The 25,206-nt window shown below is 45.4% G+C and overlaps 1 long non-coding RNA gene across 1 annotated transcript in view; it reads right to left on the bottom strand.

Annotated features, from left to right (window-relative positions):
- Positions 1 to 17,537, bottom strand: part of LOC124227812 (uncharacterized) — a 192,583-nt gene extending 175,046 nt beyond the window's left edge. The window contains exons 1-2 of the long non-coding RNA XR_006885562.1: positions 17,410 to 17,537; positions 4,158 to 4,250 (exon numbers count right to left, since the gene is read on the bottom strand). This is a non-coding gene — a long non-coding RNA (uncharacterized LOC124227812). The remainder of the gene's footprint in view (positions 1 to 4,157; positions 4,251 to 17,409) is intronic.
- Between the last annotated feature and the right edge of the window lie 7,669 nt (positions 17,538 to 25,206).

The following is a 25,206-nucleotide window of genomic DNA, read 5'->3' as shown; positions in this document are numbered from 1 at the left end:
ACTCCTGGCCTTGGTTTCATGTAAGCACTGAGATTAATATGATTCTTGGGACCAAACTGCAGCCAAGGAAACAGATGTGGGCCTAACAGCTGCCTCGAGCAAAGGGGGGAGGGCAGGGGAGAGGCAGCCTTGCCGTGCCAGCAGCTGGCAAAGGCCAGGATGGGAGAGAGAAGAGATCGAGGGACCCCACTGCCCACTGATATATGGGTCAGGTCTCAAACCCATAGAGCACGTCCACGGTCATGACCATGACCTCGTCCTCGGGGAGCTGTATACTAGAACTAACCAGAATGCTCAGATGAGCGAAACTTCCCATGCAAGAGAAAAAGTTACTTTCCTGCTAACTGGCAACATAAGCAAAAATGCCAGTTGGTTTAATTCTTGGGATTGATATTCCATCTCTCCAGCACGCCTAATTCTCCTTCTCTCACTTACTGCCTCCACTCAGAAAAATTATCAAGCCACTGGCTTTTGGTATTTTATGCTTTCATTAATAAATCATCTTGGTTTCACGCCTACCATGGTCCAGGCTCCATAGGGACACACACAGCAGATACAGCTGTCAGTAAAACAGACTCAGCCTCTGTCCTCCTGGAGCCCACAGCCCTGGGAGGCAGCTTCACGGTGAGGGGCACAGGCCCTGGGGTCAGACAGCCGGGTACTCATCTGTCACTTCCTAGTAGAGTGATCTAAGGCAGGTTGCTTAACCTCTCTGTGCTGTTATTTGCCTCCTCTGAGAAATGCAGATAATAGTACCAACTTCCTAGGCTGGTGAATATGAAGTGAGGTTGTAGTAAAGAGCTTAAAGTTCTGCCAGATGCATGGTTAGCATTTAATAAATGTAAGCAGTCATTATCATGTGGCAAGTCCTAAAGGTCTTCATTCTAAAGGCATAACTGTGCTGAACAGTGCAGAATGCAGGTTTTAAAAGGGGAGGAGATTCCCACAAGAAGCTCTGACTTAAAACGTTACTTGATATTGTGTTAGGCTGAATAATGGCCCCAAAGATGTCCAGGTCCTCATGCCTGGAAGCTGTAACTTTATATGGCAGAAGACATTGAAGATGAGACTCAGTCACGGATCTTGAGATGAGGAGAGGAGCCTGGGTCATCCCAAGGTCGTCACAAGGGTCTTTATAAGAGGGAGGCGGGAGGGTCAGAGTCACCAAGTCGCAGAGAGAAGGCGGTGTGAGGATGGAAGCAGAGGGAGAACAGATGATATGATAAGATTCCTTGGCCATCAAGGAATGTGGGCAGCCTGTAGATGCTGGAAAAAGTAAGGAAGCCTCCAGAAGGAATGGTAGCCTGCAAACACCTTGATTTTAGACACTTAAGACTCATTTCAGACTTCTGGCCTCCAGAACTATAAGAGAATAAGTTTATGTTGTTATTAGCCACTAAGTCTGTGGCAATTTTTCACAGTAACAATAGAAAACTAATACAGATTTTAATAACAGCATAAGCTTATTTCCTTATAATAGAACCCTTTTGAAAGACAGCATAATAGAGTGAAAAGAACACTGAGCCTGGGATTTGAGTTCTGCCTCTATACATGACTGTGTGTCTTTGGATAAGTTACTTAACCTCTCCGAGCTTTGATGTTCCATCTCTAAAATAAAGGTAAACATAATTATTTCAAGGGTTGGTTGGAAAAGTACACAGTAGGCATTCAACAGTTGTATCACTCTTTCCTTTAAAGATACAGTCCCCCCGACTTCCTCCCTCCCTCCAAAGAGCTGATTATTTGAAGCCCCAGCTTATCTGAGTTTTGATTAAAGGTGTTCACTCATACACAGGCCACTGTCCACTTCTAAGTACTTGACTGCTCGTTGGTGGATCTGGACAACCTAGATAGCATGTGTTAGCCAGAGATAATATTTTGGCTTCTGTTACTAGGGGCTGCTGATAACCTGAGCTCCACCCAGCCGTGCTCCACACCCCTACTCTTGAGAGTCAGAGACCCCCGGCTGAGAAGGTGTCCTCGGCTCTAGGTCACCTTGTCATCAGTGCACCAATTCACCACCACCTCCCCCTCTTCTGGAATGCTAGAGAAGTAAGATCACCTGCCTTCTTTCACCTACCCATTGGAAATACCACTGTTACTATTATTGCTGCCAATAATAACAACGGCTAGCATATGTTGACGGCCAGAGCTGCGCTAGGGACTTTGTATAAGACCACAGGGGTTTTTCAACCCTCTCCATCTTTTCCTGGGAGGATGTCTTGATAAGAAGAAGAAAAATGTAATAGCATCGTGGAATTATGCAATAAGACGTGGTCAATACGAGCAAACAAAAAAGTACGTCTTGGAGATGTTTCACTGTTGGACAAGGGCATCTCCTCCCCACTGCGCCCGCCCCCCACCCGGCTCCATCTCTGCCCCGACCTCTAGTCACACAAAAGGGACTGACATGAGCTGAGGCATCCATTCCACCCTCAACACTGCCAGAGAACAAGATAGAACCTGTGGAATCAGAGCGTGAACTTGTGTCAGGGAGTGAGGCGAAGCCGGAGGGATGTGTGCACGTGGGGACAAGGGAGGACGAAGGAAAGAGGGATGTCAGGAGGAGGGACTCATGGACATCCCAGTCAGACTGAGACGGAGAGCTCCCTCTTGCCCTTCCTTAGGTGGTTGTCGAACAGTGTGCTTTTCATCCTGGTGATGAAGTGCATCTTCCATCTCTCCCAAGGTTATAGACAAAGCTATGCACACACAGCTTTTCATTTAATCGTCACAAGAAGCTGTCGAGATGGTTATGTTGTTCCCATGATGTAGACGAGAGGTGGATGCCCAGGGATCAACACGTCCAAGGTACCTGCTGGTCAGAGCCAGGATCTAAGCCACGGTCACCAGAGGCCCATGCTCTTTCCAGGCATCACCCCACCGCTGCTGCTGGCCCCTGCTTCCCCTCCCCCACCACGACGGCATCCAGAGCCAACAGCATTTCCAGGGCCTCTTCCAACAAAGCCCCAAGTCCTGGGTGGTCTAGAAACCTTGAAGCGAGCATTGAGTTTTATCCCAGAACAAATGAAGAACAGGAAGTGAAGGATCCTTTCCAAGCTGGAAACAGCTGGGCCCAGCTGAGGGGCAGGATAAAGTCACCTCTCTGAATAGCGCCATCCTTCAAGGGGAGCCGTGTCTGCTGCGGGGTCTTGAAAGGAGGCCAGGGATGCTTGCCGAGAGCGGGCACTGCAGTCTGCACGAGCTTGGGGAAGGGGTGGCAAAAGACATGGGACAGCTGCTGAAGGGAGCCGGCTCTGAGCCCCGAGGACTGCAGAGATGCCCCTGGAGCTCTGGGCACAGCCAGAAATCAGGCCAATATGCAGACACTCGGGTCCTCCCTGCACGCACGTGGAGGATCAGCTGTCCCGGAGCACCCACTATGTGTGGCAGGCACTGTGCTGCGTGCCTTCAGAGATGCTGACAAGTGCTGACAAGCAGAGGGCTCTTCAGGGTCAAAAGCCCTTGGGTTCCCAGCCTGCAGTGGGCCTGAAACCTCCTCCACTTCGGACTCTGCTTGAGTTCAACTTCAGTCCTGTCCTGGGCCTGTTTCTTGAAGCTGAGCTGGACCACAAGGCCCTAAAGAGACCTACTTGGTGCTACTCCTCCTGGGTTCACATCTGGTTCTGAATCTTCAGTGTACACGAGAATCACTGATGCCACAGGTCCCGTGAGGAGGATGCTGGCAGGTCTAACAAGCATCCCCAGGTGGCTTTTTTAGGTAGATCGTTCCCAGACCACACTCTGAAAGTGTTGCTCCTTTTCTAGGCCACGGCCTCAAAGCCTGCTTTTTTAGACCAACGCTAGCATGGGGTGCTAATGCCAGGACATCTGGGCCAGCTTCCAGCATCTTCATTTCAGCAGCCTAGTGGTACCGCCAGCATGCACTGATTCGGCTTTTGAACCTCATGAGACCCCTGACTGAGACCATGTGCTGCCCCGTGTTCCACCAGCTGAGCTGAGCCCACAGCCCCTCTGCCGGCAGGAGCACCTTCTCTTAAATTTGTCTTACCTGATGGAATCTTCTTTTTGGCTGTCTGGACCCCCAGGTTCTCTTCTTCCCTCGATGACTCAAGTCTCTCTTCCCCAGGCTGAGTGCCCTTTCTCGACCCCACACCAGCCCTTCCTGATCCAGCCTTGACCCCAAAGAGCTTTACCTTCTGAGCTCGCTCCTCACCCACCAAGGCTCCTCAGCAGGGAAGACAGTCCTGAAGGCTCCCCAAGTCCCGGGTATCACAAAAATAGATGATCTGGCAGGAAGGAGAAATAGAGCAAATCAGTTCTTTCCAGGGTTTGCAAAGGAAGGAGGCCCAAGAGCAGGAGAAAACCATAGGGAATCATGGAAGTCTGACCTGGAAACCCACATTAGCCCCTGGAAGGGGGACATTCCTTTGAAGTTCCCCATCTCAGCTTCAAGTCGTGTATGAATTGTGCATTTTACGCCATCATAGAGCTATGTTGCTTTGAGCATATAATTAGTGTTTTAAATCAGTTATAACTAAGAGGTGGGGAGAATGAAGAAATCCCTCTCGTGATTAACCTGTGCCTTTGTCTACTATGTGACTCAATTTTAGAGGTTAGGTTTTAATACCCCAAGATGATACACAGATTCTCTACTCCATTTTTCAGAGATGCCCAGAAAGAAGGAGGTGAGATGAATTTGGTTGTAGGGGGGAGAGAGGCGAGGACGCAGAGCATGAACCGAGCCAGTGCCTCAAAGGCTGCATAACAGACTTGGGATTTAGAGGGAAAGGAAGTTACGGGAAGTGAGGAGGGTGACGTAGACAACATGAGCGGCCGTCACTGATCCCGCTAAGAGACATGGATACAGTAGAATATGAGGGCGTTGTTGTTATTCACTGGGGATGAGCACAGAATAAGACAAGCGCAGCAATGAACTGACCATTCCCCCAAAGAAAATCATCATGCTCAGCCCCCTCAACGTACAGATGGGAAAACCAAGGCCCAGAGAAAAGCGACCTGCCCAAAGACGCTGGCCGTCAGTCTAGAGCCAAGATGAGGTCCACCTGGTCCAGTGCCCCAGTCCTGTGCCCTGTCCCTGCCCCTGAGCATCTCCGCTTACAGTACCAGCTTCTCATTCATCATGAGGCTTCAAGGGCTTCTGTGATAGGCACGAAAGTGCAGCGCCTTGGCCCGTAATAAATCACCACGGCTAATGATCTTCTTGCTCCCCATGACCAACTGCACACAGCCTTGTGCTCACTCACTCATGCAATGAAACAGCTGAGGCCACTGCCTGCCCTGGGGGGAGGGTGGGAACCAGAGAGGGAGGAAAGCTGGACTGCTTTTCCTTTCTCCTCACCCTTGCCTCCCACCTTCTTTCCTTCCTTCTTCATTCCTCCCTTGCCTCTGTTGCTCCTTCCTGCTTTCCTCCCTCCTTCTTCCTGGCATCACACGAACAGGGCACTATAAAACAATTTCTGCGTTCAACCTCAATTCTGCCACCTCCATCACCGCGAATGTCCCCCTAATAGAGTCACTTTAAGGTTCTGAGGGTCTTATGCAGGGCGGCACTTGGAGGACAGCCTTGGTCATTATCTCCTGTCCGCACAGGGGACTACAAAGATGCCCGTGTCCCTGTCCCCAAGCGCGTCAGGCTGGACAGCTCTCTGCTGCTTCTGGTCCAGGCTGCGGCCTTGGAAATCCCTTGCCAGCTGCCCTCAGTCCCGTCTCCTGTGACAACCACCCAGCTCTCCCTTGCACGGCTCTTGCCACCCCCCCTCCCCGGTCACCTGGATTTTCACTTCTCTGGAGCCTACAGACTCCTCTCCACTCCCCCAACCTGGGAGAATTGCGTCCTGACCTTGGGGGCTAAGTGAGGGTCTTTCTTTGCTTCTCTTAGACGTTCTGTCCACACAGAACATCTGCAAGACATTCTTGAAACACTCCTTCTCCTAAGGACACAGGCCTAAGCTGTTCACCTCTCTATGCCTCCATTTCCTCTTCTATAAAATAATAGTACCTACTTGTAGGATTGTTGAGAGGATTAAATGAGTTAGTATACGTAACGTTTTTTAGAACATTGGCTGCCATATAGAAAATATCATATAAACAATTATTATTATTATCAATGGTGTGCTGCAGCTGCCCCCCCCCCAAAAAAAATCAGTGATTCCTTAGGCTGCATCAATGAGAATACAATATGTAGAATGGTGGAGGTGATAGTACTTACATAATCCCCACTGATCAGATGATCAGACTACACATGGTATATCTCAATTTCAGGGGGAATATTTTAAGAGAAATCTAGATAAGCTGAAGGATATTCAGAGAAGATGGATCCAAATGATGTAGAAACTTAATACATTCTGATATGAAAGGGGCTGAAGCCTGGAGATGGTTCATCTGAAGCAGAGAAGCCCAGAGGAGTAAAGTGGTGGCATAGAGGGGAGGGGGCATAAGAATCATCCTCAGAGACATGAAAGGGTTATTTTGTCATCATCTTCGTGTCCCCAGCTCCTGGTAGGATGCATGGCGCTTGGGTCATGCTCAATAAAGATTAGCTAATGGTTGAAAAGGCAACTGGGTAATGAATCAATCAATCAATGCATTCATATGGATAACATCTGAACAGCCCTCACAGGCAGAGACCTACTATGAGAAATTACAGGGAAATAAAATAGCAATTAACAGAAAGAAATGTTAAGGATAATTTTTACAGAGAGTCAGGGAGTTTCTTTGCCCTTAGGAGGATTTCTGTGTACTCTGTTCAGGGCGATGAGCAGGATGGTGATGCTTCTGGATGACAAACTTAAGTACAGAGGAAGTGAATCGGACGCAAACAGACATTTCTAGATTTTATATTTCTTGGACTCATAAAAAGTTTCACCACCAAAAAAATCACAGGACTGACAGATAGTTGCCAACTTTTTGACAAGAATGGATATTAAGACAATCATCTACTTTTGTAGTCATTCTAGGGGGAAGAAAAGCACATTTTAACGAGAAGGAAGAACATGATCTCAGAATAAAGGAGATCCTTTAAATTCATGAACTTAGCTTTCTGGAACCTCAGTCTATTTTCCCCATTCTTCTGGGACCCACTGAAAACATCCAGTTTGATGGTCCGTGCCTGGGAAATGCTGGACACAATGACATACAAATCTTTTCTTTGCCTGAGTGTGTGTGGTTCCTGGTCCAAAAGTGGAGCCAGGCATTCAGTAGGTGCTCAATATATATTTGCGGAAGGAACAACTGAATCACATGCAGTCATTTGATATCAGGCAGCATTCCCCACCCCAAGATAGAAACCTCGTCTAGATAGACACAGAAGTAGGACAACTTACAACACGCCCAAAAAGTGCCTGGAGGAAAAAAGTCAATCAAAACTCCTATGGACAGAGGAGAGCCCACACTGCTCTGCTCTGGCTGAACTTGGAGAAGCTGTATTCTCTCTAACCCCATTATTCCCCCACATCAATGATAACTCTCCTCTTCCTATAGGATTCAGCAGTTAATATGGGGCTTTCATGTTCATTATACCACTTGTTCATTCATCAAACATTTATGGAGCGCTCGCTATGGACAAGGCACTGTGCTAGCTTCTGGGAAACAGAGCAAAATAAGGCAGCCTCTCGTCCAAGCTGTCCTTGCCTTCCTCCCCCAGACACAGTGGTTCCCTGCCCTGTGCTCCCATGACATCACTACTTGTGCTTCCCCTCACGAGACTATAAACTCCTACAGAGCAGAGATGGCATCTGTTCATCTCTGGATGCCCAGTACCTGGAAGGGTGACATGATCAGGGAATGCAAAGAACCACAGCAAGCTTGGCCATCTTCTCAACATTGCTGAAGAAATGCCCAGAGAAGTCCTGTGCAGTTCAGGTTAGGCATCTCAAAATATTTGGCTGGATAAGCCCTGAATGCAGGGATGGCTATATAACTTGCAAGGCCCTGTGCAAAATGGAAATACAGGGCTCCCTGTTCAAAAAGCAGGAAAAAAGTGCCCTTAGACAAACTAAAATAGAAAGCTTTTTCCTTTCTTTCATGGCCTCTCTTTCCATTAGTCATGTTTTATTTTATTTGCTATTTAATGTCATTCTAAGGAAAGAATTTTTAAATTTTAAGTCATTAGCATGAATTGTACTGTTCCTCTTCATATTGTGCGATGCCAGTTTTAAATGCACATAGGAGAGCATTTAACTCACGTGCAGCATTGCCAAAGTTACACCGTTCGAATTTAGCGGTTCGTATTTCATTCTTATCAGAATGGTGGAAACAGCACGACAATAACGTGGCTGTTTTTATGTCACTTCTTGATACACACGTATTCTACCTATATCTCCCATTGGTTTGCTGATGACAAGGAAGGACTCAATGGAGGTGAACTCCGGGTCGCCCACCCTTGCCTTTTGTTCTATGCCATCATGACATGATGTCACGTCCATCGGAATTCAGCACCCGCGGCGCACCGCCAGCGCTCCGCGTACTGGAGCAGGGAGGCACTGTGGACACGTGTACTGCACAGGCTCCATTGTGCCGTTGGCCTCCTCTTACAAAACACAAGTTCAAAGATAAAATTATTAAGAATTTCAAGACTATGGCAACAGAACTTTAAACCAAGCATGGGCCTTTTTAAGCATGGGATCCTGTGTGACAGCACGGGTCACATGGTCATGAAGCCAGCTCTTTCTAGATGGGACTAAGAGTTTATAGCCAAGGAAACAGTCCCTGAAGCCTGAGTGAGGCCCTGGCTGGAGCATCAGCCGCTCCAGAAGAGCCCAGAGTCCCACAGACCCGGGTGAGTTTGGCCAGTTAGGCCTGGGTAAAAAGGGGATGTTGGTTGCTTCTGGGAGCTTCCTTCGCATGGAGAAAATCGCTCCAGGGCCTGCAGAGAGAAGGGCAGGTGATGGAGTGAGATGCAAGAGAAGGCAGATGCAATCCTCCAAGCCCAGCCTCACAGTAACCTCCCTGAACCTGAAAAGGGGAAAATGGCCAAGACAACACTCCCATACTCACCAGGACTCAGCACCCCAGGCAATCGCTGCCCTAGCCATAACGGGTGTCTTCCATACATGTTGGTGAGAGATACCATAGGAACAGAAAGGGGAGAGCACTGGAGTTACAGCGGTCCAGCCAGTAGGCACTGGTGGGTTTCCTCCTACGACACGGCCTTTATCCAAGCATTGCCAGATGGGAATTTGGAGTACCATCCTTAATCAACAGCACTTAAAATGGTGCTCTTCAGATCCAGGAGAACTGTTGGCTTTCTCACTGGTATGCCACCTGGACGTGAAAACCATTCCCACTCCAGGCAGGTCCGTGTCACCAGCTGGCGGACTGTCCTTAGCTAGTTACCTCTGTGGGCCTCAATTTCCTCATCTGAAAACAGAGGTAATAACACCTGCTCCACAAAGATGTTAGGAGGTTAAATGAGGTAACACATGTAGGGAGAAAAGACAGAGGGATGGAGGGAGGAGGGAGTCCCCATGTTTTCCTTACACCTCCCCTCATTTTGCTTATTCTAGTCCCGCTGTCCACAGAGAATCCAAGAAGACCTCACACAAGTCTTACCCCATCCACAAGGCTTCTATCTCCAGCTCTCAGTGAACTTGTCCTGCTAATGTTGAAGAATAATGTCTTTCTATCCCACATGTTGGAGCAATTGGTTGCATTCAGCTTGCTGAGTGCTACTGTGAAAAGGGGTAAATAGTACTGGGTGAGATGCTAAACTCAGCCACAGCAGTGTTCGTCTGTTTTAATATGACAGTTCCCAGCACAAAGCCTGACACAGAGACACACAGTAGATGGAATTCTGATGGTGCCCAGCTTCAAACTCAACAGTTTCCTTTTGCTCTCAAAAAAAAAAACAAAAAACAAAACCAAACTTCTGGCATGGCCTGCTAAGGATCTGTATGATCTTGCTGCTTCTTAATTCTCCAATCTCATCTCTTGACATTCTCTCCTTCTATTGTTTCTTTACAAAGGCACTAGCCTGTTTTTAAAATGTCTCCTCAAAAATGTCAATCACTTTCCCAAAAGAGGGCTTTGCATATGCTGTTCCCTCTGTCTGGACTGCCTTTTCCCCACTTTGGCACAGCCATCTCTTTCTCATTATGGAGATCTCAGCTTAATTATGGTGGTCTTTGATCACCTAATCTAAGGCGGTCTCTCAAGTTTCCATGATGGTGGGAACTGTCTTTGTTGTTCATCTCTGGGTACCAGCATCTAGCACAGTGCATGACACACAGTTGGTAATTAATAAGTATTTGTTAAATGAATGAATGCATGAATGATAAATGAAGTAAATATTTTTTTTCTTCTCCCCATGCATGTAATTCTTTTCTGGGTGTTTTGCAAATGCAAATCATGTCTCCCATTAGAATGCAGAAAGGGTAAGCATTATAGATTTCTCTTGTAACCAGCCCAGTATGCAATACAGTACAGTACTTGTATACAACACTCAAAAAATGTTTGACGAATGAATGAATGAATCATTGAATGAATAAGCAATTGGGCACTTACCCCAAACTGGCTGGACTGAACTGAATTAAGCAGACCTGCATGTGTAGAGGAAGTGCCACATCCTCTCGACAGCAAACATGTGTTCTGCATTTGTCACTGAGGCTTTCTTGGGCTCAGCTCCCTCTATAGCCGTCACCCATCAGCCTGCTAATGGATCATAAAGGAAAGGGAATCGGGGTCCTGGGCTTTCTCAGAGTCATCAGCTCAAAGCCCTTTTAATGTGAGTTCCTGACTCGACTGGGTGTGGAGAGAAGAGAAAAGGTGATGGATGGCCCAAATACTAGGAAACTCAGATACCTGACTTTGTTCTTATCTTGGGAAGAATGCAGCAGCCTGAAAGAGTCGGCAGCAGGCACACCGAGTCGTGATGAACTCAGAAACTCAAGAATGTCCCTTGATAAATGTTTGCTGGATAAATGAATGAATGCTTCTGTTGCTTATTACCTTTTAAGTGAATAGGTCAAAGGTTGGTATTAACCCAAGGCTCATGGGGTAAGATATTCTTTGTGACCTAGCAGGAATTATTACCAAGGGCAGACTGGGCCAGCCAGTTCACATGGCTAATGAAGACAGGGTCACAGGTTTGAGGCCCCCCTGGAGACTAGTTATCTGCAGGCAGCGGAAAAATCTGCTTCACAGCCATACTCCATGTGCTAATGCTGGGCAACGATCTTGCAATTTCATGCATTCGTCCAAGAGGTAGGAGGGTATCTTATGGATGGCTTAGCTGAAACCCTCCATCAGAGGAAAGCAAACACATTCTTGTTTACATTTGCACAGGACATCTTAAGGACGATGACGATGACAGCTGGCATCTATTGAGCAGTCGCTCTGTGCCAGGCGGTGTGCTGAGCTCTTTGCATGCATTTTCTCATGTAATCCTTGTGGGCAGGTATAATCATTCCACTTTCCAAATGAGAAAACGAAAGCTTAAAGAGGTTAACAAGATGCCTTCACATCTACTCTTAATCATGTCATCTAACGGAATCCAGTGCAGCCCTGTGAGATAAATTTCCTTCTCTTTCTTTTACAGATGAGAAAACCGATGGAGGAAGAGATTTGCTGACTTGCTCAGGATCACCCAGCTGGGAAGTGCAGAGCCTGATCCCAGATGCAGATGCAGGTGTGCCCAAAGCCAATTACATTCTCTTAACCAAGATACCAGAGACATTGTTTTTTCTTGACAAGCAGTTAATAATATGGTCTTCAGGAGTCCAAAGGTGACTAGCTCAAAATCAATGTAAGCAAGGTACTTGACTGTTACAAAGAATTGCCACCTAAGGCATTACCCAGGTTAATCTCACAGGTTTCAAGGCTGAGAAAGAGGACAGTGATGTGTAGAGGAAGAAATGGGCCTTAGAGTGAGAGGGCCTTTTGGCAAGTGCCAACTGCACCATTTACTGTGTATTGCTGGGCAAGTAACTCAGCGTCTCTAGGCCTGGTTAGGTGCTGTCTAAATGCTCTCGGTGCATAACAACCACCTGAAGTAGGCGTGAGTGGTCCTGCTCCGTGGATGAGAAAATTGAGCCACAAAAAGGCGAAGCAGCTTATCCAAGGTCCCAATTAGAAAGTAGCAGAGTGGGAATTTCAATCAGGTACTCCAGCTGTAGTGCCTGCGCTCTGAACACAGGAATAATAATGATCATAAAGCCTATGTCCTAGGTTTTGGGGATCTGATGCACATAAAATGCATTGCAAAGTGTCTGGCCTGTACTACTTGGTCAATATGCGGTACATTTTTATCATTAAATAAATTTCCCACCTCTAGAGTTTCATTCTCATTTTTCAGTTAGTGCTAAGGAATATCCTGATTAGCTGCAGCTGGATGATACAGATGGTCCAGGACGGTCCAGGATTTGAAAGTCAACATTTTGCACGTGGGTTGAGCTGCGAGTCCATCTAGCCCAAGAGGCTGACTCGGTGTAGGGCATATTCACTGATGATGGGTGCTAGTTCAGGTTTACCACCATCCATGAGAGACAGAGCACAGCAACAAGAAACTGGGAGCAACTTATACTCTGAAGGATGCGTCTGCATCTAGGAGGTCTGCCTTCAACCAGCAAGACCTGAATCATTGGGCAGGGGCTCAGGGACAAGGCTACAAGCTCCGGGGAGATCTTACTAGGGCAAGGCAGGGCGGGGAAGTATCTACATTATGAAAACAAGGACTTGAGCACAGAGAGGAAGGAAGGGGTAGGTGGCTCGTGTCAGGATAAAGTTTCATCCTAGTTACCTGATCACTAGGGAAAAGATGGAGGTCACAGCAGCAGCCCAGGAGAGACCTGACATTTCACTTCATTCAATTCATCCAGAGTTTTGTAAAACTCTCTCACCTTGGGACAGCGGGGTTCCTGAGAGCTTGGCATGGTGGGATTCATAGACAAGGCTGAGAGGTTCCAGCTGGCAGCAAAAGATGCTTAGCAAGGCTGGGAACCAGGTGGGCCTAACATATTCAGGCTGCAGTTGGATGAGCACTTGTCAGGAATGTCAGGGTAAGGATTCTTGCATTTGGTGAAGGGTTGGACCAGATGACCTCTAATATACCTTCCAACTCTGCAATCCCAGGATTGCAGCAGGCTCACTCCCTCATCCCCCCCCCATCCCCTCCTGGATCCTTATGAGGCATCTTTGGGCTAAACCGAGGCATCTTAGGACTGCTTACGTGAGAACACTTTTGTCCCAAATATGGAGACAGCACCATTCTCCGAAATCTGACACTGACAGAGATGTCTCGAGAACCATCTCCCTATAAAGTCAATGCTCCTCCTGAGAGCTATGATTCCACAGTCGTGCATCTGTTCTCAGAGGTGCTGTGATGGCCGTGGGGAAGCAGGAACCCCAAGAGTGGCGCCGAGTCCCTCGAGGAGCAGGGATGGGATGGTCCTGCCGTCAATGGAGCTTTGTGGCCTCAGTGGAAAGGGAGGAACGCCCTGTCTCAGGAATGCAACCTCCAGAGGCTGAAGACAGCCTCTCTTTGCCATTATGAAACCCCAAACACTCTGGGTGTGGTGGGTCTTTTAAAAGCGTATTCTGCTGCCACTGAGGAGCCTTGGAAATGTGGAGAGCGTACCACCCAAGCCATTAAATGCCCAGACAGCTCAGGACAGAGACAAGAACAAGGAGCCAATGAGTTTGGGGCAGAGTGTCTCAAAGAAATAAACATGCGGTGAAGGTATTTCCATAGCCAGTAAATACTGTCTTTCAGGGGCTTCAGAAGGAGACCAAACAGCCTGCCTCCGCCATCCTCCGATAAAAGAGTGACACTGTGTATCTAAGGAGCAAGCAGCCAGGCACAGAAGCCAGATTTGCCAGCCACCCTTTAATTTATAGGCCGTAAATGATGGAGCCCATGATCTATTGCCCCTGACTTGGGGGGGATTTATTCTGGCTCAGAGCACACACAGAGACCACTGATATAAGTAATGGCCTTGGGTGGAAAAAGGTCGGGTTCTCACTAAATGCTAAGTAAAGATGTTTGGAACAGACAGTTATATTACTAAGGGATGGTTCCAAACACATCACAGGAAGCAGCTCACACTGCCCATCCCAGCTGAGGTCAAGCTGAAAGGGAGGGAGAGCTGGGATGCTGCAACTGGGAGAGACAGCCTGCAGCAGCTGGCACCCAGTCTTGATCTCTAATGACCTCTACACTGCACATCTTTTCAAGGCGTCCTCCTATCCCCTGCTTTGTTCCCATCAAAACCTGCTCTCAGGTAAAGTTGGTGCCGCTCCTTCACTTAAGCTGCCCGATCAAAGTGCCAAGAGGGCCTAGACCTCGTCTGTTCCATGATCACTGAGACAGTGCTCATCGCAGAAGAGAGGCTTAATAAATCTTTATTCAACGGAGAGACAGAAACAGTCTGTTTCTGTTCATTCTTTCACTCATCCATCCAGCCATCAACCAGTATTTCCCAAAGGACATGACTTGTTACAAAGACAACATATTTCGCGATTGGTGCCTGGCCAGCAAGAAAGAATTTAATAATCTTCTATCTTCACTCTATATATACATATATTTTACTGTTGTCATCTATATATAGCCAGTGATATTGATTTTCCATTCATGGTAGTGATATAAAATTTTTTTGTTCGGATTTTTTCACATGAAAGAAGAAAGTCAGTTTAAATGAAAATATTCAATTATTATAGCCCAGGTTTTACAAGAATATGGCAAAAACCTTAAAGGAGGTTCAGGAATGTCTAAACCTTGCCAAAACACCACATTCAATAGACATTTATTGATTAGAGACAGTTCTAGACTTAGTAAACTCCATGGCAACAGCCATCTATAAGGTAAGTTACATTTTTCCAAAATTCCTCTTTGTACACTTATTGAAGTTTTCTGTCTTTTTTTTCACTCATATTGTTTGTCATGGTAAAATTCTATTATTGGTTGATTTTTTTAAATCAGTCACTATTAAGGACTGGATTGTGTCCCCCTCCACAACATCAATATTCACATGGTGAAGCCCTAACCCCCAGTACCTCAGATTATAACTTATGTGGAGATAAGCCCTTTAAAGAAGTTGAAATGAGTCTGTTAGGGTGGGCCCTAACCCAATCAGATTGTGTCCATATAAGAAGAGGATATTTGGACACTCACGGAGACACCAGGGATGTGCGTGTGCAAAGGAAAAGACCACGTGAGGACACAGCAAGATGGCGGCCAAAGACAGAGGCCTCCGGAGAAATCAAACCTGTCAGCACCCTGATCTTGGACTTCCAGCCTCCAGACCTGTGAGAGAATAAACTTCTGTTGTTTAAGTCACCCAGTCTGTGCTACTTTGTTATGGCAGCCGATGCAAATTAATATGGTCACTACACTCTGCATTTTATCTATGTTGATCATGATGTACCATGGAGAACTGGCAGAAATCCAGGACCAGCATGTGAGCAGACAGATGTTGAGCTCTAATTGGTTAATGTTACTCACGATGCTCCAAAAGTCAGTTCCTGAGGCACATTCACAAGAGTGGAGGTTTTGAAAATGCGCATCTTCCTATAAAGTCATGGTATCTTATTTTATAATCTATATAGTACCAAATTATTTCTTAGTCCTGAGTAAAATATCTGACAATTCTGTTTCCATGGATTCTGTGAATAAAATTTCAAATTTTCTCCCAAAAAATAAATAAATAAAAGTAGCTTAAAATTCTTGCATTTTGGGACCACATCATCCATGCAAACAGCACTTTGCGTTCACAGGTGGCGATGGAGCGCTCTGCATCCTCTGGTTAGAAAATGAGTCCATCATAGCAGTTTAAGGTCTTTGCCCACATCCTTAAACAGTTGCATAGTTCACCTCATGAAAAGGACACTGATGAATAACATACAGCCCCTGCCTCGTGGAACTTTTTATCTAGTTAACAGGAAAAGATAAGTAAAACCTTCCAGTGCCAGCCAAGATGGAGAACGCTGAGCACAGACCAGCTCTTCCAGTGATTATGACTAAAAACTCTGCAAAAAAAGCTGCTTGAGCCAAAAGGAGAAATAGAAACGTTGGCAGTTATAGTCTGAGATTTCAAGACCCATCTTTCACTAGTTGATAGAACAGTATGGCTACAGAAGACTTGAACAATGCTATCAACCAACTAGACGCAAAGGACATTTATAGAACACACCGCCCAATATCAGCATGATACACATTCTTTCCAAGGGGATGTGGGACACTTACTGAGATAGATTATATTCTGCACCATAAAATAACTGACTACATTTAAAAGAATTCAAGTCACGCAAAATGTGTTCTCTGACCACAGTGCATTATATAACTTCTCTGAGATGTGGAGTTCACATCTGCAAATGGGAATAATAATCTCTACCCTTTAGAGAGTTCCTGTGAAGTTCAGAAACAGTAACATGTAAAAGAAGGTCAACATAAAAGGCACTCAGCAGTGTCACTAGTATAATGCACTCAGGAGAGCAAAGTTAGTGAGTTGGCAGGAGCCAGAATGGAAGCCCGAGTTTGCCAACTGTCAAAGTCTGTGCTTCTCCCAGGATACAAAACAGACACCCTCATGGGGTTGTGGTGAGAATAAATAAGAGAGTGCTCATGACCCACTCTACAGGCGAAAACCACAAATCCACATGCACAGATCAATCACTATTATCATTGTCAACATCTGAGATTATGAATATGAGTATTTACACTGTTCTGATACCAGGACATACCGCATCCATTTCTTTTTTTGCCTGAATTCTTGTTCAATAAAGTACATTTTAAAAGCCAAAAACTTCATTGTTTCCTGAGTACCGAGATAAATATTCACCCCCGTACGCACTTATCATACATAGCATACATATATCACATATGACTACACTTATAAGAAGAATTACAAACACATAAAAAATTAATGCTATTCTGTACTTTTATATACACATGCTTTATTACATGTTATTGAACATATGCACAAATATTATATACATTTGCAACAATGTCACCTCAAACACACACAAACACACAGTCCGTTACAGGCTTATAATAATAATGCCAGCTTATATTCATATACTAACCTACAGTTTGCAAAGCAATTTTGGACACATTGTTTCATTTTAGGTTCTCAATTGTCTTACAACATAGTCAGGCTAGAAATCATCAGAGCAAAGCAAAGTGAGGAAAGCCCGGATTCTAGAGTCAGGGAAATTTGGTTTCAAATTCCCGCTGAGTACAGACGCAAACTCCTAGACATGCTGATAGCAAAACGTGCTGAATGCAGCAGGAAACTGAAACAGATCCTAGGAAGCCCACCCTCAGGTGCATGTGAGGGGCGGGCAGGGAAGACTGCCTGGATGAGGTGCCATCTGAACTGTCTTAAAGAATGACTGATAAGAGTAATGGATCCCAGGGGATCAGGAACACACACACACACACACACAGACACACACACACACACACAAACACAAAAACATTGGGACGAGAAATACCTTCATTGGTTCCTCTTCCTCCTCTCGAGTCCTAACCTGAGTCCTCTCCATGGGTCTACCCACAACCCATCTTTCTTACATACGTGCTATGGACTGAATCATGTCCCTGCAAAATCCACGTATTGAAGCCCTAACACCCAATGAGGCTACATTTGGAGATAGGGCTTTTAGGAGGCAATTTAGGTTAAATGAGGTCATAAGGGTGGAGCCCTACTCTGATAGGACTGGTGTCCTTATAAGAAGAGAAAGACCTTTCTCTCTCTCCCCTCGCTCTCTCTCCTCCCCGCCCCCAGTGTCTCCCCAGGAACATGCACCTGGGAAAAGCAAGAAAATGGCTGTCTGCTAACCAGGAGCCAGACCATGCTGGCACCCCGATCATAGACTTCTAGCCTCCGGAACTATTAGAAAATAAAATTCTGTTAAGCCACTCAGCCTATAGTATTTTTTTATGGCAGGCCAAGCAGATTACGACACCCAGCCCCATGCTCTTCTTTGGTGATTTCACTCACGACAGTCTTGTTTTTAATTATTGCCTTCCCATTTTGAATTTTAGAATTATCTCTCTCCTTTGCTTCTGTCCCAAATTCCCAACTACTGGGCTGGATGCCCAGCCAGCACTGGCAGCTCAACATGTCTGCAATGGGTTTCAAGCCTTTGCCTCACTCCAGATCATTTTCCTGACTTCCTTATTTCAGTTAAGGACACCACCATCCTCCAAATCATCAGGCTCAAGATGCGAAATCTTACTGCCTCCTCCCTCTCTCCTTCATCCACCATATTCTTTTGTAGTTCTCAAAAATTTCCCTTATTTCAATTATTTTACTCTATGAAAGCCTTGCTACTACTCATCGGTTTTAAGTATTCTGTCATAGTAGCAAGGGCTTTTTTTGTGAAAATAGCAGAAATCCCAAGTTAAACTGCTTTTAATAAAGGAGATAATTTATTGGCTACAGTAACTGAAAATAGACTTCCATCAAGGCTGGATCCAGGGTCTCATCACTAATAAATATCATGCTCAATGTCTCCCCTCTAATTGTCTAAGTTGACGTCACCGTCAGTCACACTCTCCTCAAGAAATGGCAAACATGGCTTTGGGTTTACATCCTACCAATGAGCAACTCCACTGGTAAGAAGTTATCTGCCCCATTGTTCCAGTAAGCATTCTGTAAATGATTACCGTGGCTTGAGAACAATGTGCTGCGTGTACTTTCATTGGCCTGAACTAGTCTGCTGACCCCGGCCCCAGAGTGGGGGTTAGATCAGCCCCCTCCTCCCAAATTATAATGACTTGGAGGTTGACTTTTTTCCCCAAAGCATAATTGAGTAGCTGCTGCAGCAAAATAGGGAAGGACTGCAAATCACCAAGATGGATAGATGGCAGACGATAGATAGGTTAAATAGATGATTGACAGATTGATAGCTAGGTAGATAGATACCTGATAGAGATTGACAAATGATTGATTGATTGATTGATTGACTGATAAAAACATCTTTCCAGTAAACTTCTTAACTATATTTCTTTATTCCAATATCACTCCACTTCAGTTATCTCTGTTCCCTCTCAGTGAATTCATCTTGAAAATATCTCTGGCAGTTTCTTTCTCCTGTTCACAAGCCTTCAATGACTCCCCACTGGAGGCCCCACAGTGTTTGGGGACAGTAGTTTGCAAGCACAAGGAGAAATTTCAGAGCCCTCCTTGAATGAGAAGGAGGGGCTTGGAAAAAGATGTAGCTTTAATGGCATAATCACTGTGATGGAGGGAGCTACAGTTTTATTTCTTGTAGCCCAAATGGACGCCTTGGGCTAGTGAGGCTTTTAAACAAGTCTGTTTGTAAGAACCTATACATCATGGATGGCGTTCCCAGCAAAGCATCCAGAAATGCATATTTTGGTGGCTCAGGGTTTCCTGTGTAGCTATTAAAATCCTCATCCACCTAGTGGGGTCCTTTTTCCCTTCTCCTTCCCCAGGATAGCTACATGAGTTTTTCTCTCTTCCCCATTATATCATGAGCCCCACTAGAATGTAATACTATGAGGACAGGGAACATATCAATTTTATTTATGTCTATATCCCAGTGCCTAGCAGAGTCCCTGGAAAATTGTACCCTTACTAAACATTGATTGATCAAATGAATGAAGGAGACAGGTCAAACATTATCATTTTTTGCCCTTCAACAGCACTTAATCCAGAACCTTGCAAATATCATGTGCTCAGTAGATGTTGACGGTATTTAATTTATTTCAGAACATATAAAAAGGGATTCTAATCAGATTTTCTTGTTTTGAGCTAGCACAAATTTTGGGAAGCCACTGGATTTGAGTTATCTATGTGTCAACATCCCAAAAATGTATAGCTTCTAATCATGAAACTGTAGAGTGTTCACAGATGTGAGGAACTTACAAACAAGCCGTGTTCTATTTTCTGTGTCGCTCCTGTTTCAATGCAAGTGCTACTGAAGCAAGTGTCAAGGACGTTTGAAAACAAATGTCATCCTTTCTCAGACGTGAATCATGTCATTCCTAGCCATCTATAAGGAGAAATGCTGGCCATGTATGCTCATCCCTCCCCCAAAACTAGGCAAACTCAGCTGCTCCCAGGGTTTTCCCACCTCGATGTCCACCCTCTGCACTGCCAGGTGGCCTCAGAGCTCAGCATCCAGCAGCTTCTCTGCTGCTTGGGAAACCCAGTGAATTTTAATGCTATTGAGCAACCCCACTCAAACACTCCTGGCGTGAACTGAGCAAAGCTCTGTTGCTAGGCAACCATTACAAAAGACGAAGGATTTCCAAAATAAAAAGAGACCCAGAATACACTTGAATCAAGTACAATCGCACTCTTAATGTGCACCTGGCCGGCATGCATCCTTACCTTGGTTAGATGGTCTATCTCTTGGTTACTCTAGGAGATAGTCTTTCAAAGCTTTAAAGAAGCTGAAAGTGTGTTTTACTATTTCCAGAGTCTCCATGAAGAAACAAAGAGGAATATTTCAATGCTGGGATTCCTGGCAAGTAGTGGGTGATCAATAAATATTTGTTGGGCACAAGGGCCTGCTTTTGCATCCTGAGGGAATCATGGCCTTGGAAGACATCTAAAAACGTAGTTGTACAACTATGTGGTGGTTTTAAAATAAGTCTACAAATTCTTTGAGCTCCTCCCATCAAGAGATGTAGCATAAGTGGGAGTTGGACTTGCAAATAACTTCTAACAAATACAATACAGCAGCATTCGCGGTGTGTGACTAGGTCATATAAGGCATCAACACCTTCTCCTCCTCTTCTCTCTCTCTCTCATCATCATTCACTCGGGGGGAATCTTCCTAATATGTCATGAGGAGGAGGCCCTCGTGATGAGGAACTGAGGCCTCCTGCCAACAGCCATGAGAGAACCATCTTTAAAACAGAGTCTCTAGCCTCAGGGAAGCCTTCAGATGCCTGTGGCCTGTGCCAACGTCAACTGTCAACACAGGAAAGACCTCAAGCCAGAACCACCCAACTAAGGCCACTCCCAAATTCCTGACCCACACCAACAGGAGACATGATTAAATGTTTGCTATTTTAAGCCACTATGTTTTGGGATGATTTGTTACACAGCAATAGGTAATATAAGCTTCTTTCACCTTTTTTGAGATGACAGCTTCCTGAAAGATAAACCCCCTAAGAGTGTGTGGTTCACTCTTGTCTCCCCAACACCTGTCATCTTGTGTGCACTCAGTAAACAATGGGGAACAACTCATGTAACAACAAGCTTGTCCCTAATTTTTTATGGAAACCTATACATACATATTCATACACAAAAACAAGAGCATAATTCACCAATAAAAAAGAGACTTTTTAGCAATGAACCGTTAAATAGTATAATTATCAAAAAAGGAACTATTAGAAATTGTCAAAAAAGTAATTAGAATTTGCATAATCCTCCTCCCTTATTGGGGTGGAAGGGAGCTGCATCTAGAAGGAATATAAGGCCTTGATGTATCCAGGGTAAGAATCATTAACACAGGGCACAGCATGAGAAATCCATTCTTCTCAGGAGAAGAAAAAGACATTACTAGAAGGTGGTGTGGAGGACTAAGATCTTAGATCCCACTTGGGGATTTTCTTGATGTTCTCCTGAAGCAACATGATCAAAGGAATTAAAGCATACAAAGACCAGTTGGACAAGATACCTTCCAGGACCTTTCCAATTGGGCTGCTCTGATTGGAAGACCTCCTCCTGCCTCTGCGCCCTACACACCTGGAGGCAGGTGGGGAGCACACTCTCCTGCCCTCTGCTGGCCCCAAGAAAGCTAAAGAGGAAGACATGGCACCAAGAGTTTCCCCCATCCAGGTTCACACACTCCCTGTCTCCAATACCATATGAAACGGTCAGTGTGAGGGCAGGCTACACACCTCTGTAGAAATAAGACACGTGAACAAAGGCAGCAAATCACTGGTTTGCTTCCTCTGTGACAATGAGGATGCTGCAGATTAAAAGCAAGACTTGCCTTCTCGCCAGCCTCAGATAATTGAGGGCCAGCTGCATTCAAATGCAAAGACACACTGAGGTTTGCTTTTCTTTTTAACAATGATATTGTACATTCCCCCGACCTGCCAGGAGGTAGGCAAGAAAATAGTATCCAGCCTCTGAACCCAAGTTGCTTATCGCCCCACTCCAGAGAGGAGATATTTTTCAATATGTTCAATTGCCCAAGAATATCTAAAAATTTAAAATAGTAATTTAAATGTCTCAGACCAGAGAATTACATTCTCCTGGTCTTCTCACCCACTGATTTTGAGTCTGGCCACGACATCAGGTACACAGCAGGCCTCTAAAACTTAACATTACTATTGCCATCAGTTCCATTCAGTCAAGAAAAACTCACTGAATATCACCTATGTGCTAGGGGCTATGGTAGGTTCTCCATATATGTTATTTAATTTGATCCAACAACAGACCAATAAATGAGAAAATGAAGCTCAGAGAATTTGAATTATCTACCAGAGGTCACAAAGCTAGTGATCTGTCCAACGGCAATCCCCATTCTTGCAGCTGTCCCCACCGAGAAATCACAGTTGTCTTCTAAGTGTTTGAAGACAAGCTTTGCTTCCACCAAGATAGCGAATGCAAGATTTTCACCGCCTTTGTTTTCGTATGTGTTGATGAAGGTTCCAATATTTTGAAAGAGTTTTGTTGCTTGGTTGAATTTATTTAGAAATGATATTTCCCTGCTTATTGAAAGACATTTAAAACTCTCAACCTGGGCTTTTGGTGAGCATGAAACAATCAGATTTATCACAGAATCCATAATAATTCCTCCATAAGTGGTTGACATTTTACCAAGGTATAACTTTTCTGGAACATTGAACATAGCTCTAAGTTCTCCGTAATTCAGGTCTTAACTCCCATGAGATCTTTAAGGGAGTCATTTAAGACGATCAAAGTGGTGCTTAAGAGGGAGATTCTATTCTGAGGGCATCAAATAAGCCACTATTAACCCCTTCTGCCATTGCCCCATTTCTCCCAGCCTGTTAACCCAGCAGGGAGGAAGCTGAAAGGGAGGGAGGGTGGGGGAGGGAAAGCAAGAGAGCAGAAAGTGGGAGAGACAGCCTTTAATTCAATAGGTCCCAGAGCGGGGGAAAAAAAAAAAAAAAAAAAAAGAGGTTCTGACAGCAGCAACAAGATTCCTGCCGCTTGACAATGCTGCCACCTTCTGGCAAAAGTTGGAAATTCGCTAGAAGATACTGTCAGTCGCTGTCATTCGAAAGATAAACCACAAAGGTGTGATCCCTTACAGCAATGAAGTTAAAAAAACAAAAACAAAAAAAAATACCTCATAGGTATTCCTGGGATCCCTCTATTCCTGAACCCTTGTAATTCAGTATATTCAATTTTTAAGCTCCTACTTCTTAAAATACACCATCTAGTGCCTGGAGAGTTAGAGAAAGTTCTTCAATGTTCTCCCTACTTCCATGCATGCCTCTCTTCCAATCTATTCCCTGACTCAGTATACAGAGTCTCCAGTGACTTTTAAATTTACTTGCAACAAATTCATTATTCTGGCCCATGAAGGATACCGAACTGGCAGACTGTGAGCCCAATTGGCAGCAGCTTACATTCTGGGTGTGTGTCCAGAGCAGGATTTTAAGTGGCTTTAGGGGGGCACTCCCCATCTCCTCAGTCTGCTGCCCACCTCCCCCTGGACCCAATACAGACATGCGCACCCCTCCTGCCCTGAGGTCAGGAAAGCTCACTTGGAAATTACGTCCACCTGGTACCTCAGAATGTGGACTTCTTTGGAAATAAAGTCTTTGCAGATGCAATTAGTTAAGTTACAAAGAGGTCATACTGGATTAGAGTGGACCCTAAAGCCACTCTGACTGCTGTGCTTAGAAGAAGAGACACAGAGACAATTACACAAGGAAGAAGGCCATGTGAAGACAGAGGCGGAGATCAGAGCGATGCATCCACAAGCCAAGTAATGTCAAAAATCGCTGGCAACCCCCAGAAGCCAGAAGAAGCAAGGAAGGATTGCGCCCTAGAGCCTTCAGGGGGAGCATGCCCCTATGACACCTGGGAACGTGTTTGAGGAGAGAGTTCGCCAACAGAATAGACAAGGACCCTCAATTAGAAGGACTGCGGTGACTTGAACCCAAGGAAATTCCCAAAGCGTTGTAAGAGCCAAGCAAGACTGGGAGTTTAGCTAAAAGTGACAACCATAATCACACAATATGAGAGCCTTAGAAATAAACAGAAATCCTCTAGTCAAAAAAACTTCATTTGACAAAGGAGGAAGCCCAAATCTCAAGTAAAATAACTCACCCGTATCACTTATCTCTGCTGAACCTTCAACCTCCCCCTCACTGCTGATGCTTCCTGTCGGTCCTCCGTCCTGCTCAAGCGGAAAGAAGTTCTCACCCAACCCTCCAACCCCCACTCCCTCAAGGTATCCACTGCCTTACAACCATCTTCTTTCCCCGCCAACGGGGAGGGAACTTTTCGAGATGTCCACCCTTGCCATCTCCACACCTTCACCTCCCACTCTTCCTCAACCCACACCTGGGAGACTTCAGGGCCCATCGCGCCCCACAAATAGACCTGCTGACCTCCCTAAATGACATCCATGTCACTAAACCTAAAACACGTGTTTAATTTTTTTTTAAATTTCTCACCAGCATTCAAATCTTTTGGCCATTTTCTCCTTCTTGAAAAACACTCTTCCTAAAATGATGATTCAACACACTCCCGGGTTTTCCTCCTTCCTCTAGCCCCCTGCATTGGTTTCTATTGCTGTTCAACAAGTTACCACAAGTTTAGCAGCTTAAAACAACATTCGTTTATTATCTCACAGACAGCAGATCAGAATTCCAGACAAGCTTGCCTGGGCTCTCTGCTTTGGTCTCACAAGCCCAAGTCAAGGTTCTGGAGGCTCTGGGAAGAACTTGCTTCCCAGTTCATTCAGGTTGTTGGCAGATTCTAATTCCTTGCAGCTTGGGAGTGAGGCGCAGGTTTCCTCGCTGGCTATCTGCTGGGGGCTCATTCTCAGCTCCTTAAAGCTGCCTGTCTTCCTTCTCACGTGGCCCCCACTCCATCCTCAAACATAGTGGCAGCACAGGGAATCCTTCTCATGCTTAGAATTTCTCTGAATGCGTCTGCCATCAGCTGAAGGAAATTCTCCCTTTTAAGGATTTATTTGATTAGGTTGGACCCATGGGATATCTCTATTTTTAAGATCAACTCTGCTGTACAACATAACATAATCACTTGAGTGAAGTCACAGTCACGGGTTTCCAGGGATGAGGGCATGGAATCTTGGAGA

This window comes from Equus quagga, chromosome 16 (genome assembly GCF_021613505.1).
Source record: "Equus quagga isolate Etosha38 chromosome 16, UCLA_HA_Equagga_1.0, whole genome shotgun sequence".
NCBI classification, from domain to species: domain Eukaryota; kingdom Metazoa; phylum Chordata; class Mammalia; order Perissodactyla; family Equidae; genus Equus; species Equus quagga.
The sequence above is the reverse complement of the archived record's forward strand: the minus strand, read 5'-3'. Positions and strand labels throughout refer to the sequence as shown.